Below are 17,455 nucleotides of genomic sequence, written 5' to 3'. Positions count from 1 at the left end.
TAAACCAACAGCTACCAGAAGTTTACTTTCTGGAGGCAGTGCCTAAAGGGACCAGTCACTTCTCCTGACATGAATATTTTAATAAATAATTATATTCTTCATGAAATAACAAATGTGGAGCACATTTTCTTCGATCTCTGTGTTGGCCTGTTCCTCTGATATTCATCCTAGAAATGTATGTATATAATGAAATGTATGATGATAACTGGGTGTTACCAGATGTGGAAGTGTCCCTTGTCCCTGCTGACAAACGATGGTTCTGTAAATGCAGCGGTCTCCTTTACTGATGAGCAGGTGCTTGCCGAGAAGGAACGCTTCCTTCCCGACAATCGTCTGCTAAATTGTGTAAAGATTTATCATAGCCTGGCGGTGTAATAAATTGGGCGCAGCATCTGGCAGTCCGTGCGGCTGAACTGAAATCTGTGCCACCATCCCCTGGCAGGCGCAGCTTTCAGTGTTCTTCTATGCTAGAAAACTGGCGTAGAAGGTCAAAAATGTGGTGGGGCCAAAGGACCCTGCCCTCTATCATACTCCCTTTTTGGGAAAGTGGCGAGACCAGCGGAATAACGACACTTGCACAACATTTTTGCGCAAGTGCCATTGAAATAAATTGCAAACATTACAGTTTTTTATGTCACAAATGTATCCGTAAGGTCTCTTCCACATGAGCGAGTTTTCCGTCCGCATGCTGTGCGTGTAGGGATCGCATCACATCCAGACTGAATCTTCACCCATTCATGTCAATGAGCATATGTACATGCACATTTTTCACTCATCATTTCTGCATTCAGGAAACAAAATCTCAGCATGTTCTATATTGTGGTTTTCACGCAGCTCTGGCCTGATAGAAGTGAATGGGGCAGAGCGAAAAACGCAAGGCATCCGGATGCAATGCAGGTTTTCAGGTTTTCCTCAACAGATCCTGTGACAATCCGTATTGCTCGTGTGAAAGAGGCCTGAGAATTTTTTGGCACAGTTTGTGAGGCAAAGGTTCTTCGCGCTGCAATCTGCGACTTTTCCCCGCTCACACAAGGTCTTAAAAATAGAGGCGTGGCCTGGGCTGGGACCGGATGGCAGGCGCATCTCATTTACCATTTTCTATCCTTGGTTTGAGTGTAGAAAATGGTCTTGTAACGACAGCTAGGAATCTGTCTTAGGCTACTTTCACACTAGCATTCTGCTGTCCGCTCGTGAGCTCCGTTTGAAGGAGCTCACGAGCGGAGCAGAACGCTTCCGTCCAGCCCTGATGCAGTCTGAATGGATGCGGATCCGCTCAGACTGCATCAGTCTGGCGGCGTTCAGCCTCCGCTCCGCTCGCCTCCGCACGGCCAGGTGGACAGCTGAACGCTGCTTGCAGCGTTCAGCTGTCCGCCTGGCCGTGCGGAGGCGAGCGGATCCGTCCAGACTTACAATGTAAGTCAATGGGAACGGATCCGCTTGAAGATGACACCGTATGGCTCAATCTTCAAGCGGATCCGTCCCCCATTGACTTTACATTGAAAGTCTGAACGGATCCGCTCAGGCTACTTGCGCACTTAGAAAGTTATTAATGCAGACGGATCCGTTCTGAACGGAGCCTCCGTCTGCATTAATATGATCGGACCTGTTCAGAACGGATCCGATCAAGCGCAAGTGTGAAAGTAGCCTTAGGCTACATTCACACGTCAGTATTTTCCTATATCCCGATTTTCGGTCCGTTGTTTGCGGATCCGTTGTTCCTGGAAATGTTTCCATATGTCATCCGTTTTTTGCGGATCCGCAAAAAACGGAAACATGTATAAAGTTCAATAATCAAATAAAGTTGTTTGGATTTCTTTGAAAAAAAATTGAAAAAATAAAAATAAAAAAATTTGTTATGTGTTTCCAGGAACGGATTCCGCATAAAACGGATGACATACGGAATGACATCCGAATGTCTACCGTTTTTTGCGGATCCATTGACTTTGTATTGTACCAGGATCCGAATTTTGCGGACAAGAATAGGACATGTTTTATATTTAAACGGACATGCGGAACGGAACAACGGAAACGGACAGCACACATTGTGCTGTCCGATTTTTTCCAGGACCCATTGAAAATGAATGGGTCCAGATCTGGTCCTGATCTGTTCCGCAAAAAACGGAACAGATCAGGAAAGGAAAAACGGACGTGTGAATGGACCCTTACATTTAGAAGCAGCGTTGAATCCGGCACCTCTACATAACTTTGGCGGAACCACCGCCAATGCAGGGCTTTAGTAAGTCTTATGTGCCCCAATATCTTCAAAGGGAAGATTCACCTTTATGTTGTCAAATAAAATGAAAGGAACATGAGGGTCCCTGAGCTGACCCCCCACTAATCTCCAGATTAAGGACTAGTTCACACGACACAAACATGCTTAAAAAATTAGCACAGAATCCACATGTCTTTTTTTTATGCGTCTTTGTTTAACCAACGGGTTCAATACAAAACTGAATTTTTAGCTTAAAGTTTTTGAAGCAGATCTGCGCCAAAAAACTGGTGGAAAATGCACAAAAAGGCATGGACTTAAAAGGAGCAGTTTTTTTTCTGCTTCCAATTCATTTCAATGGGAGAGAGATTCAGCGCTGATGCTGCCCCAAGATAGGACACGCCGCTTCTTTCCAAGCTTCTTTTTACAGCAAGTGCTGCTTCACATTGAAAAGAATGGGCGGCGGTTTTGAGAGCTGATTTTGAGGAAGAAACGCTCCAAAATCAGCACCAAAACACTCCATGTGAACTGGCCCTAACCCCAAGTTCACACCTGAGCATTTTACAGCGCGTTCCTACGCGCTGTAAAACGCTCAACAAGGAGAAACCAATGCTTCCCTATGGGAATGGTTCTCACCTGGGCGTTTTACAGCGCGTACGATCGCGCTGTAAAACACCCGACACTCAAACAAGTTCTTGAGCTTTTTTCGGGGGCGTTTTGTCGCACGTCCCCGTACATAGATATTCGGGAACGCGCTACAATGTGTGTTCACCTGTCTCTGTATGCGCAATTGTAAACGCCAGTACAATCGCGCATACAGAGCGCTCCTTTCAGAACGCTCAGGTGTGAACCCAGGGTAAGAGAGCAACGGGTCCAGGGGCGTAACTATAGGGGAAGCAGGGGAAGCGGCTGCTTTGGGGCCCTGACCCTGAAGGGGCCCATCCAGGAGGAGGAGGCCCCCTCAACAGTATTACAAATTAAATTATATCAAGTGACAGTATAGACAGTGTATAAAACGGATGGAACAGCTGCCGGGCCTGGTCTGAGAGAGCGATCTTTACTAGCCACAGGAATGGGGGCCGCATGAAAGGAAGGGGTTGCGAAAAAATTACTGGGGGAGGGGGGCCCCCATTAAAAAATATGCTGTGGGGCCCAGTCATTTCTAGCTACGCCACTGAACGGGTCTTTGTATATTGTAAACCTGAAAGCCACGTCTACACTTCCAATATTCCCACCTTAGTTTGACCAATGCATTAAATTGATGACGTTTCTCCCAGCATCATCAATGCTAATATCAATACTCGTTATAGAGATCATTACATTTCCAATAACTGCCCTGTGTGTAAATGATGGCCTTCTCCCCCTAGACATCCCATAATGCAGTACTTCCCACTTCAGTATAGACAGCAGCCAGAAGAAGCATTATTTTGTTTATACCGTAAAGCACTGCACCACTATCCTAGGCAAGATCCTTAGCCTTGCTCATCCTGGTACTCCTTGTTCATGAGATATACAAAGGCAGAGCAGTCAGAGAAAGCAAACTGGGAAGAAGTGGTATAACTCTCTATATCAGCTTTGAGTTGTATGTCCATCAGAGTATGTGGAAATCCCTTTAGGCACTGCAATGGCAGTCATTATATGTCTCCATCTAGAAGACCAAGAGGGTGACTAAAGCTGGCAAAAACTTTTGATAGCTGCAAATCCGTTAACCATAATGTGTATGGGGGACTCCTGACTCTCAGAAGGAGAAGAGTCAGGCATGTTCGATTTCAAAATGCTTAATCCTTTTGTTCTCAAGGAAATAAGCCCTCAACGTGTCAGAGGCTTTTTCACTTTCCCATTTTCAACTCAGCCGAGCATGCATGTTTTTAGATCCTTAAAGGAGTTGTCCGGGCTTTTAATATTGATGACCTATCCTCAGGAAAGCTCATCAATATCAGAAGGGTCTGACACCCGCACCCCTGCTGATCAGCTGTACGTAGGGAAGGTGCGCACGTGCCGTCTCCCTTCTCTCTTCCTGTTCTCCGCTGCTTTGCCATAGACAGCACCGGTGAGCAGGAAGAGAGAAAGGAGACGGCTACTGTGCATGCCTCCCAGCTGATCGGTGGGGGTGCTGGGTGTCAAACCCTTCACCCGCCGATCTGATATTGATGATCTATCCTGAGGATAGGTCATCAATATTAAAAGCCCGGAGAACCCCTTTAATTATATGCTGATTCATCTCGATAGCGCTAGGAGCTCTTCTACTATGACATAGAGCTGCATGATAACATTCTGGCTTCACATAGATACCACTTGAGGGGGATTACAGTTTTATCGTTCAGATCAATGTACTGTATGTTGTCTTCAGGTAGCAAGACATTCCCAGATTTATTATCCTTTGGATAGGTCATCAATATCTGATCGGTGGGCGGTCTGACACCCGGGACCACCATTGATCAGCTGCTTGTGAAGGCACCGGCGCTCCTGTGAGCGCGCGTCTTTTTGCTGTTTACTCTAACCATCAGTCACGTGGCCTAGGCGCAGCTCAGTCCCATTCAAGCATTATGTACATCTGGCGGGGCTTGAAAAGGTTTACTGATTACACTCCCACATACTATAGGCACTATAGGGTCATTTATTAAGACCCTGTGCTGGCGGTGGATATGCCGAAGTTAAGCAGAGGCGCGGGCCAGCTCCCTTGCTGGTGTATATTTAGACCATTTTCTATGCCTAAGGCCTCTTGCACACGACCGTATGCCCTCCGAGACATACGGTCCGTGAGCAGGCCATATGTCCCAGAGCGGCATTGATCGTGTGCAGTGATGGCCAGTTCACCGGGAGCAGGCAGTTCCGAGAACAGCCCGATGAAGGCCCCAGGCGGCTGTTCTCGGAACTGCCTGCTCCCGTTGACCGCATTTGATTTCAGACCGGCTCGTGGCACAGGCACGGGTAAGGGATTACCTGTGCATCGCCGGACTTGTGAGTCAAGATGGCAGCCTGCATGTGTTCGTTGGGGAACACTGCAAACTGGCCATCACTGATCGTGTGCACGGGAGTACACAGCATCATAGATTACAATGATGCTGTGCACGTTGGGCCGCCTGTGGGGCTATTGTCCTGCACCCATAAGATCATATGAGTGCGGGACAATAGCCCTGCAGGTGGCCCGACGTGCACAGCATCATTGTAATCTATGATGCTGTGTACTCCTGTGCGCACGATGTATGCCGCTCCGGGACATATGGCCCGCTCACGTACTGTCTCGGAGGGCATACGGTCGTGTGCAAGAGGCCTAAAAAAGGTGTCGAAAATGATAAATGAGAGGGGCCGACCTGCCCCCTTCCCCGCCCACGCAACTCCCCCTTTTTTAGACCTGGCGTGAGCAGGGAAAATTTGCAGATTCGGCCGCAAATCTCCTTTGCAACCAAATCTGCAACAGATATAAAAATCGCCATATATCTGATAATAAATAACAGCCTTGGTGCTTGTGTTGCATGTATCTTGTGTGTAGATGGCACATGCACAACCTGTGTCCAGCATGTGAGTGGTGTGTGTGTGGCATGTGTCTTATGTGTGAAGTATGTATCATGTGTCTAGAATGTGTGTCCTATGTGTAAGGCCTCATGCACACGACCGTTCCGTTTTTTGAGGTCCGCAATCCGCAAAAAAACGGAAGCCGCGCGTGTTGCCTTCCGCAATTTGCGGAACGAAACGGGCGCCGGCAATATAAATGCCTATTCTTGTCCGCAAAGCGCGGACAAGAATAGGACATGTTATATTTTCTTAGCGGGGCCACGGAACGGAGCCACGGATGCGGACAGCACACAGAGTTCTGTCCGCATCTTTTGCGGCCCCATTGAAGTGAATGGGTCCGCATCCGAGCCGCCAAAACGGCGGCTCGGATGCGGACCCAAACAACGGTCGTGTGCATGAGGCCTAACTGCCGCATTTGTGTGGCATGCATCTTTTATGTGATGCATGTGTGTAGATATGAGCGAATTTCAGGTGATGAAATTCGTTCACGCTTCGTTTACTGGTAAAAGGTGAATTGCGTTATGGATTCCGTTACCACGGACCATAACGCAATTCTATGATGGAATGCATAATGGACTCCCCTGCATAACGGAAACGGGATGGATTCGTTTTGCAGCCCATAGACTTCTATTATGACGGAATGAATAACGGAATGCCTCTAAAGGCATTCCGTTATGCATTCCATCATAGAATTGCGTTATGGTCCGTGGTAACGGAATCCATAACGCAATTCAACTTTTACCAGTAAATGATGCATGAACGAATTTCAAAATATGAAGTTCGCTCATCTCTACATGTGTGTCACGTGTCCTGTGTGAGCAGTGCATGTGAGACATGTACCGTAACCACCTTGTAATTGGCGCAGATGCAACATTTATACACTGAGTAACTGACATGCATTTGGTGGTGTGTATATGGCATGTGGCCATCGTGTGAGTCATGCATGTGTCCTATTTGTGAGTGATGCATGTGTGGCATGTCAGTGACATGTGAACCATGTGGCCAACCTGTGAGTGACCACTGTATGTCATGTGTGCATGAGAGGGCACACAATCGCATTCCTTTTTCCAACACGGCCCTTTGCAGGCCTCATGCACAAGTCCGTATGTATTTTGCAGTCCGCAAATTGCGGATCTGCAAAATAGGGATACCATCCGTGTTGCATCCGGATTTTTTTGGGAACCTGTTGACTTCAATGGGTCTGTAGTCCGCATTCTGCTACCCAGTATAGGACATGTTTTATCTTTTTGGGGAACAGACATACGGACGTGCAAAGCACATGGATGATCCGTGTGCATTCCACATCTATATGTCTGTTTGTCAAAAAGATAAAATATATCCACAAAATTGACGATACAGACCGCATCCATAGTTTGTGGTTCTGCATTTTACGGACTGCAAAACAGAGACGGGCTTGTGCGTGAGGTCTTGATTGTCCCTATAACGGATGAAAGTCTCAAGGGGGTGAGGTTTGATATTAATGTCATTTAATAAAGCTACTTTATTGATTTTTCCAGAAAATAAAAGGAAGCCTCTAAAACACACAGCTTTTAGGAAATATTCAACAGGGATCAATCAGCATGAAGAGCTGCGCACACAGTGAGGGCTCACAAGGCAGTAATTAAGAGATCTTTTTATTTGTCAATTAAATTAATAACGAGAGACAGATGAAAATCTTTGTTAGTTTTGAAATGTCTTATATAACAGAGTGGCAGTCTGCATACATAAACCCAGGGGTGGATTGGCCATAGACCCCCACAGAGAATCTCCCTGTGGGATGATGCCTAGGGGGCCGCCTGAGCCCTATTTACGGCTGTCAGCCAAGTACATAATGATCTGATCCTCTCAGCATTAATTAATGCTAGAGGTTGCAGGTTCTTATGCACTTGGCCGGTGGCCGCAGGTCTCCTCATGAATTAAACTTAGGGTCCATTCACACGTCCGTAGAATGTGACCGCACCCATTCCGCAATTATCCGGAACGGGTGGGGACCCATTCATTGTCTATGGGGCAGCCTACTGTCTACTGTGTGCTGTCCGCATCCGCATTCCCGGAGCGCGGCCCCGAACTTCCAGTCCGAGGCTCCGGAAAAAAAATAGAACATGTCCTATTCTTGTCCGCAATTCTATGGGGGTGCCAGCCGGGTGTATTGTGGATCTGCAATACACTACGGACGTGTGAATGGACCCTCAAACTGTGTTGCCATACTCAAGACAGTGATACAGTTTCATAATGTGGTGGAAGGGGGTGGGCAGGGGTGTAGCTATAGGGTGTGCAGAGGTAGCAGTCGCTACCGGGCCCAGGAGCCTGAGGGGGCCGAAAGACCCTTGTGGTGCATAATAAGACACCATTATTATAGAAAGTGCATGCTGGTCAAGTTACATCTTTGGCTCAAGGGGGTGCCGTTTAAATTTTTGCCTCGGGCAGCACGAAGGCCTTGTGCTTCCCTGCCCCTGGCCACAAAGCACTGAGGGAAGGGGGGCCCCAAGCTGAACTCTTGCACCAGGGACCATGAGCCATTAGCTACGCCCCTGGGGGTGGGGGACAGTATTTTGTGGTATTTGGTTCTGCAGGGGTGGTATTTTGTGCTGCACTAAGGTATTGCTGGCCCCGCCTACTTCAGTTGTCCCTGCCTACATGTGCTGTCCCCACTTCTGTCAATTTGAACCTACCTACCGTATTTTTTATCCCATAAGACACATCTTACACCCCCCCCCCCCAAATGTGAGGAAAATGCAAGTGCGTCTTATGGGGTGAATACTAGTGAGTAGGGATGAGCGAACTCGAACTGTATAGTTCGGGTTCGTACCGAATTTTGGGGTGTCCGTGACACGGACCCGAACCCGGACATTTTCGTAAAAGTCCGGGTTCGGGTTCGGTGTTCGTCGCTTTCTTGGCGCTTTTGTGACGCTTTCTTGGCGCTTTTTGAAAGGCTGCAAAGCAGCCAATCAACAAGCGTCATACTACTTGCCCCAAGAGGCCATCACAGCCATGCCTACTATTGGCATGGCTGTGATTGGCCAGAGCACCATGTGACCCAGCCTCTATTTAAGCTGGAGTCACATAGCGCCGCCCGTCACTCTGCTCTGATTAGCGTAGGGAGAGGTTGCGGCTGCGACAGTAGGGCGAGATTAGGCAGATTAACTCCTCCAAAGGACTTGATTAACTGATCGATCTGCAGCTGTGGATCATTGAGCTGCTGATCCTCAATTGCTCACTGTTTTTAGGCTGCACAGACCGTTTGTCAGTCTCATTTTTCTGGGGTGATCGGCGGCCATTTTGTGTCTTGTGGTGCGCCAGCACAAGCTGCGACCAAGTGCATTTAACCCTCAATGGTGTGGTTGTTTTTTGGCTAAAGCCTACATCAGGGTGAAGCTGTCACACCAAGTGCATTTAACCAGCAATAGTCTGTTCATTTTTTGGCCATATACAAAATCAGGGGCAAGCTGCGCCTGTCACCAAGTGCATTTAACCCTCAATGGTGTGGTTGTTTTTTGGCTAAAGCCTACATCAGGGTGAAGCTGTCACACCAAGTGCATTTAACCAGCAATAGTCTGTTCATTTTTTGGCCATATACAAAATCAGGGGCAAGCTGCGCCTGTCACCAAGTGCATTTAACCCTCAATGGTGTGGTTGTTTTTTGGCTAAAGCCTACATCAGGGTGAAGCTGTCACACCAAGTGCATTTAACCAGCAATAGTCTGTTCATTTTTTGGCCATATACAAAATCAGGGGCAAGCTGCGCCTGTCACCAAGTGCATTTAACCCTCAATGGTGTGGTTGTTTTTTGGCTAAAGCCTACATCAGGGTGAAGCTGTCACACCAAGTGCATTTAACCAGCAATAGTCTGTTCATTTTTTGGCCATATCCCAGTCTAATTCTGTCACTAAATCCATACCGGTCACCCAGCGCCTAAATACTAGGCCTCAAATTTATATCCAGCTAAATCTGTCCCTAGTGCTGTAGCTGGGCGAGTTATTTAGTGTCCGTTCAAGCACATTTCTTGTTCTGGGTTGAAATACAATTCCCAATTTAGCAATTTCATAATTTAGTGGTTCCTGCTATATCAGAGCTATTTGAAATCTATCCCAAAAAGGGTATATAATATTGAAGGTGCACATTGGGTCATTCAGAATAACTTCACACACACCCGCTACTGTGTATTTCCAAGTCTAATTCTGTCACTAAACCCATACCTGTCACCCAGCGCCTAAATACTAGGCCTCAAATTTAAATCCCTCTAAATCTCTCGTTACCCACCGCTGTACTGTTGTTGCTGGGCAAGATATTTAGTGTCCGTCAAAGCACATTTTTTGTTCTGGGTTGAAGTACAATTCCCAATTTAGCAATTTCATAATTTAGTGGTTTCTGCTATATCAGAGCTATTTGAAATCTATCCCTAAAAGGGTATATAATATTGAAGGTGCACATAGGGTCATTCAGAATAACTTCACACACACGCTTCTGTGCATTTCCAAGTCTAATTCTGTCACTAAATCCATACCGGTGACCCAGCGCCTAAATACTAGGCCTCAAATTTAAATCCCTCTAAATCTCTCGTTACCCACCGCTGTACTGTTGTTGCTGGGCAAGATATTTAGTGTCCGTCAAAGCACATTTTTTGTTCTGGGTTGAAGTACAATTCCCAATTTAGCAATTTCATAATTTAGTGGTTTCTGCTATATCAGAGCTATTTGAAATCTATCCCTAAAAGGGTATATAATATTGAAGGTGCACATAGGGTCATTCAGAATAACTTCACACACACGCTTCTGTGCATTTCCAAGTCTAATTCTGTCACTAAATCCATACCGGTGACCCAGCGCCTAAATACTAGGCCTCAAATTTAAATCCCTCTAAATCTCTCGTTACCCACCGCTGTACTGTTGTTGCTGGGCAAGATATTTAGTGTCCGTCAAAGCACATTTTTTGTTCTGGGTTGAAGTACAATTCCCAATTTAGCAATTTCATAATTTAGTGGTTTCTGCTATATCAGAGCTATTTGAAATCTATCCCTAAAAGGGTATATAATATTGAAGGTGCACATAGGGTCATTCAGAATAACTTCACACACACGCTTCTGTGCATTTCCAAGTCTAATTCTGTCACTAAATCCATACCGGTCACCCAGCGCCTAAATACTAGGCCTCAAATTTATATCCCGCTGAATTTGAATACAATACATTGGGCCAAATAATATATTTGTTGTTGTGGTGAACCATAACAATGAGAAAAACATCTAGTAAGGGACGCGGACGTGGACATGGTCGTGGTGGTGTTAGTGGACCCTCTGGTGCTGGGAGAGGACGTGGCCGTTCTGCCACATCCACACGTCCTAGTGTACCAACTACCTCAGGTCCCAGTAGCCGCCAGAATTTACAGCGATATATGGTGGGGCCCAATGCCGTTCTAAGGATGGTAAGGCCTGAGCAGGTACAGGCATTAGTCAATTGGGTGGCCGACAGTGGATCCAGCACGTTCACATTATCTCCCACCCAGTCTTCTGCAGAAAGCGCACAGATGGCGCCTGAAAACCAACCCCATCAGTCTGTCACATCACCCCCATGCATACCAGGGAAACTGTCTCAGCCTCAAGTTATGCAGCAGTCTCTTATGCTGTTTGAAGACTCCGCTGGCAGGGTTTCCCAAGGGCATCCACCTAGCCCTTCCCCAGCGGTGAAAGACATAGAATGCACTGACGCACAACCACTTATGTTTCCTGATGATGAGGACATGGGAATACCACCTCAGCATGTCTCTGATGATGACGAAACACAGGTGCCAACTGCTGCGTCTTTCTGCAGTGTGCAGACTGAACAGGAGGTCAGGGATCAAGACTGGGTGGAAGACGATGCAGGGGACGATGAGGTCCTAGACCCCACATGGAATGAAGGTCGTGCCACTGACTTTCACAGTTCGGAGGAAGAGGCAGTGGTGAGACCGAGCCAACAGCGTAGCAAAAGAGGGAGCAGTGGGCAAAAGCAGAACACCCGCCGCCAAGAGACTCCGCCTGCTACTGACCGCCGCCATCTGGGACCGAGCACCCCAAAGGCAGCTTCAAGGAGTTCCCTGGCATGGCACTTCTTCAAACAATGTGCTGACGACAAGACCCGAGTGGTTTGCACGCTGTGCCATCAGAGCCTGAAGCGAGGCATTAACGTTCTGAACCTGAGCACAACCTGCATGACCAGGCACCTGCATGCAAAGCATGAACTGCAGTGGAGTAAACACCTTAAAACCAAGGAAGTCACTCAGGCTCCCCCTGCTACCTCTTCTGCTGCTGCCGCCTCGGCCTATTCTGCTGCTGCCGCCTCGGCCTCTTCCTCCGCCTCTGGAGGAACGTTGGCACCTGCCGCCCAGCAAACAGGGGATGTACCACCAACACCACCACCACCACCTCCGTCACCAAGCGTCTCAACCATGTCACACGCCAGCGTTCAGCTCTCCATCTCACAAACATTTGATAGAAAGCGTAAATTCCCACCTAGCCACCCTCGATCCCTGGCCCTGAATGCCAGCATTTCTAAACTACTGGCCTATGAAATGCTGTCATTTAGGCTGGTGGACACAGACAGCTTCAAACAGCTCATGTCGCTTGCTGTCCCACAGTATGTTGTTCCCAGCCGGCACTACTTCTCCAAGAGAGCCGTGCCTTCCCTGCACAACCAAGTATCCGATAAAATCAAGTGTGCACTGCGCAACGCCATCTGTAGCAAGGTCCACCTAACCACAGATACGTGGACCAGTAAGCACGGCCAGGGACGCTATATCTCCCTAACTGCACACTGGGTAAATGTAGTGGCAGCTGGGCCCCAGGCGGAGAGCTGTTTGGCGCACGTCCTGCCGCCGCCAAGGATCGCAGGGCAACATTCTTTGCCTCCTGTTGCCACCTCCTCCTTCTCGGCTTCCTCCTCCTCTTCTTCCACCTGCTCATCCAGTCAGCCACACACCTTCACCACCAACTTCAGCACAGCCCGGGGTAAACGTCAGCAGGCCATTCTGAAACTCATATGTTTGGGGGACAGGCCCCACACCGCACAGGAGTTGTGGCGGGGTATTGAACAACAGACCGACGAGTGGTTGCTGCCGGTGAGCCTCAAGCCCGGCCTGGTGGTGTGTGATAATGGGCGAAATCTCGTTGCAGCTCTGGGACTAGCCAATTTGACGCACATCCCTTGCTTGGCGCATGTGCTGAATTTGGTGGTGCAGAAGTTCATTCACAACTACCCCGACATGTCAGAGCTGCTGCATAAAGTGCGGGCCGTCTGTTCGCGCTTCCGGCGTTCACATCCTGCCGCTGCTCGCCTGTCTGCGCTACAGCGTAACTTCGGCCTTCCCGCTCACCGCCTCATATGCGACGTGCCCACCAGGTGGAACTCCACCTTGCACATGCTGGACAGACTGTGCGAGCAGCAGCAGGCCATAGTGGAGTTTCAGCTGCAGCACGCACGGGTCAGTCGCACTACAGAACAGCACCACTTCACCACCAATGACTGGGCCTCCATGCGAGACCTGTGTGCCCTGTTGCGCTGTTTCGAGTACTCCACCAACATGGCCAGTGGCGATGACACCGTTATCAGCGTTACAATACCACTTCTATGTCTCCTTGAGAAAACACTTAGGGCGATGATGGAACAGGAGGTGGCCCAGGAGGAGGAGGATGAGGAAGAGGGGTCATTTTTAGCACTTTCAGGCCAGTCTCTTCGAAGTGACTCAGAGGGAGGTTTTTTGCAACAGCAGAGGCCAGGTACAAATGTGGCCAGCCAGGGCCCACTACTGGAGGACGAGGAGGACGAGGATGAGGAGGAGGTGGAGGAGGATGAGGATGAAGCATGGTCACAGCGGGGTGGCACCCAACGCAGCTCGGGTCCATCACTGGTGCGTGGCTGGGGGGAAAGGCAGGACGATGACGATACGCCTCCCACAGAGGACAGCTTGTCCTTACCCCTGGGCAGCCTGGCACACATGAGCGACTACATGCTGCAGTGCCTGCGCAACGACAGCAGAGTTGCCCACATTTTAACCTGTGCGGACTACTGGGTTGCCACCCTGCTGGATCCACGCTACAAAGACAATGTGCCCACCTTACTTCCTGCACTGGAGCGTGATAGGAAGATGCGCGAGTACAAGCGCACGTTGGTAGACGCGCTACTGAGAGCATTCCCAAATGTCACAGGGGAACAAGTGGAAGCCCAAGGCCAAGGCAGAGGAGGAGCAAGAGGTCGCCAAGGCAGCTGTGTCACGGCCAGCTCCTCTGAGGGCAGGGTTAGCATGGCAGAGATGTGGAAAACTTTTGTCAACACGCCACAGCTAACTGCACCACCACCTGATACGCAACGTGTTAGCAGGAGGCAACATTTCACTAACATGGTGGAACAGTACGTGTGCACACCCCTCCACGTACTGACTGATGGTTCGGCCCCATTCAACTTCTGGGTCTCTAAATTGTCCACGTGGCCAGAGCTAGCCTTTTATGCCTTGGAGGTGCTGGCCTGCCCGGCAGCCAGCGTTTTGTCTGAACGTGTATTCAGCACGGCAGGGGGCGTCATTACAGACAAACGCAGCCGCCTGTCTACAGCCAATGTGGACAAGCTGACGTTCATAAAAATGAACCAGGCATGGATCCCACAGGACCTGTCCGTCCCTTGTCCAGATTAGACATTAACTACCTCCCCATAACCATATATTATTGGACTCCAGGGCACTTCCTCATTCAATCCTATTTTTATTTTCATTTTACCATTATATTGCGATGCTACCCAAAGTTGAATGAACCTCTCCTCTGCCTGTGTGCTAGGCCTAAATATATGCCAATGGACTGTTGCAGTGGTGGCTGACATGAAGCCTGATTCTCTGCTATGACATGCAGACTAATTCTCTGCTGACATGAAGCCAGATTGTCTGTTACGGGACCTCTCTCCTCTGCCTGGGTGCTGGGCCTAAATTTATGACAATGGACTGTTGCAGTGGTGGCTGACGTGAAGCCTGATTCTCTGCTATGACATGCAGACTGATTCTCTGCTGACATGAAGCCAGATCGTCTGTTACGGGACCTCTCTGCTCTGCCTGTGTGCTAGGCCTAAATATATGCCAATGGACTGTTGCAGTGGTGGGTGACGTGAAGCCTCATTCTCTGCTATGACATGCAGACTGATTCTCTGCTGACATGAAGCCAGATTGTCTGTTACGGGACCTCTCTGCTCTGCCTGTGTGCTAGGCCTAAATATATGCCAATGGACTGTTGCAGTGGTGGGTGACGTGAAGCCTCATTCTCTGCTATGACATGCAGACTGATTCTCTGCTGTCATGAAGCCAGATTGTCTGTTACGGGACCTCTCTGCTCTGCCTGTGTGCTAGGCCTAAATATATGCCAATGGACTGTTGCAGTGGTGGGTGACGTGAAGCCTCATTCTCTGCTATGACATGCAGACTGATTCTCTGCTGACATGAAGCCAGATTGTCTGTTACGGGACCTCTCTGCTCTGCCTGTGTGCTAGGCCTAAATATATGCCAATGGACTGTTGCAGTGGTGGGTGACGTGAAGCCTCATTCTCTGCTATGACATGCAGACTGATTCTCTGCTGTCATGAAGCCAGATTGTCTGTTACGGGACCTCTCTGCTCTGCCTGTGTGCTAGGCCTAAATATATGCCAATGGACTGTTGCAGTGGTGGGTGACGTGAAGCCTCATTCTCTGCTATGACATGCAGACTAATTCTCTGCTGACATGAAGACAGATTCTCTGTTACGGGACCTCTCTCCTCTGCCTGTGTGTGTGCTGGGCCTAAATATATGCCAATGGACTGTTGCAGTGGTGGCTGACGTGAAGCCTCATTCTCTGCTATGACATGCAGACTGATTCTCTGCTGACATGAAGCCAGATTCTCTGTTACGGGACCTCTCTCCTCTGCCTGTGTGTGTGCTGGGCCTAAATATATGCCAATGGACTGTTGCAGTGGTGGCTGACGTGAAGCCTCATTCTCTGCTATGACATGCAGACTGATTCTCTGCTGACATGAAGCCAGATTCTCTGTTACGGGACCTCTCTCCTCTGCCTGTGTGTGTGCTGGGCCTAAATATATGCCAATGGACTGTTGCAGTGGTGGCTGACGTGAAGCCTCATTCTCTGCTATGACATGCAGACTGATTCTCTGCTGACATGAAGCCAGATTCTCTGTTACGGGACCTCTCTCCTCTGCCTGTGTGTGTGCTGGGCCTAAATATATGCCAATGGACTGTTGCAGTGGTGGCTGACGTGAAGCCTCATTCTCTGCTATGACATGCAGACTGATTCTCTGCTGACATGAAGCCAGATTCTCTGTTACGGGACCTCTCTCCTCTGCCTGTGTGTGTGCTGGGCCTAAATATATGCCAATGGACTGTTGCAGTGGTGGCTGACGTGAAGCCTCATTCTCTGCTATGACATGCAGACTGATTCTCTGCTGACATGAAGCCAGATTCTCTGTTACGGGACCTCTCTCCTCTGCCTGTGTGCTAGGCCTAAATATATGCCAATGGACTGTTGCAGTGGTGGCTGACGTGAAGCCTCATTCTCTGCTATGACATGCAGACTAATTCTCTGCTGACATGAAGACAGATTCTCTGTTACGGGACCTCTCTCCTCTGCCTGGGTGCCGGGGCCTAAATATCTGAGAATGGACTGTTCCAGTGGTGGGTGACGGGAAGCCAGATTCTCTGCTATGGAACCTCTCTCCAATTGATTTTGGTTAATTTTTATTTATTTAATTTTTATTTTAATTAATTTCCCTATCCACATTTGTTTGCAGGGGATTTACCTACATGTTGCTGCCTTTTGCAGCCCTCTAGCCCTTTCCTGGGCTGTTTTACAGCCGTTTTAGTGCCGAAAAGTTCGGGTCCCCATTGACTTCAATGGGGTTCGGGTTCGGGACGAAGTTCGGATCGGGTTCGGATCCCGAACCCGAACATGTCCGGGATGTTCGGCCGAACTTCTCGAACCCGAACATCCAGGTGTTCGCTCAACTCTACTAGTGAGCGCTTCCATTAAGCACTCAGATAGACCCCGGTGAATGCAGTGCTCCCTGGGGTCTATCACTGCTTCCTGGTCCTCTTCCGTCGGCTGTGCTGTGACTGCGCACAGCGTAAGGACGTCCGCACTCTGTGTCCTCACGCTATGTGCGTCAGGTCACAGCAGAGCACGTGGCAAGAATAGATGGAGCTGGATCCTGGGAGTGGCGGCAGTGGTGTCCGGAGTAGGAGAGGTAAGTGGATTATTTAATTTTATTTTCTCTGAGCAAAGGGGTCTGTACTGAGGTCTGGGGGTCATTCACATTTGGGGTTCATTCACATTGGGGCTCTGATGTGAGATCTGACTGGGGGTCATTCACATAGGTTCTGAGCTGAGGTCTGATATGAGGTGTTACTGGGGTCTTATGAGCTGAGGTCTAATGAAAAATATTTTTTTCTTATTCTCCTGTCCTATTATTTTCACGGAAAACGGTTTGCGGACCCATTCAAGTCAATGGACCGCTAAAAAAAGCGGAGGCACATAAGATTGTCATCCGTGTTCGCGTCCGTTTTTTTCCTATCATTTGCATGGCAAACCTGTCTTAGACTTTTGTTTACATTCCTTTATGTCTGGTGGTCCTCCAAAAATAAAGGAAGTCACACGGAAACAGATCACGGAACAACGGAACCCCATTTTGCGGAACGGAACACAACAACGGTCGTGTGCATGAGGCCTAATGCATATG

General features: G+C 48.8%; 1 protein-coding gene across 1 annotated transcript in view; it reads right to left on the bottom strand.

Annotated features, from left to right (window-relative positions):
* GDAP1L1 (ganglioside induced differentiation associated protein 1 like 1) overlaps positions 1 to 17,455 on the bottom strand; it is a 95,263-nt gene that overhangs the window by 42,258 nt on the left and 35,550 nt on the right. The gene's annotated exons all lie outside the window — the stretch shown is intronic.

The sequence above is a fragment of the Bufo gargarizans genome, chromosome 6 (genome assembly GCF_014858855.1).
Source record: "Bufo gargarizans isolate SCDJY-AF-19 chromosome 6, ASM1485885v1, whole genome shotgun sequence".
Classification (NCBI taxonomy): domain Eukaryota; kingdom Metazoa; phylum Chordata; class Amphibia; order Anura; family Bufonidae; genus Bufo; species Bufo gargarizans.
The sequence above is the reverse complement of the archived record's forward strand: the minus strand, read 5'-3'. Positions and strand labels throughout refer to the sequence as shown.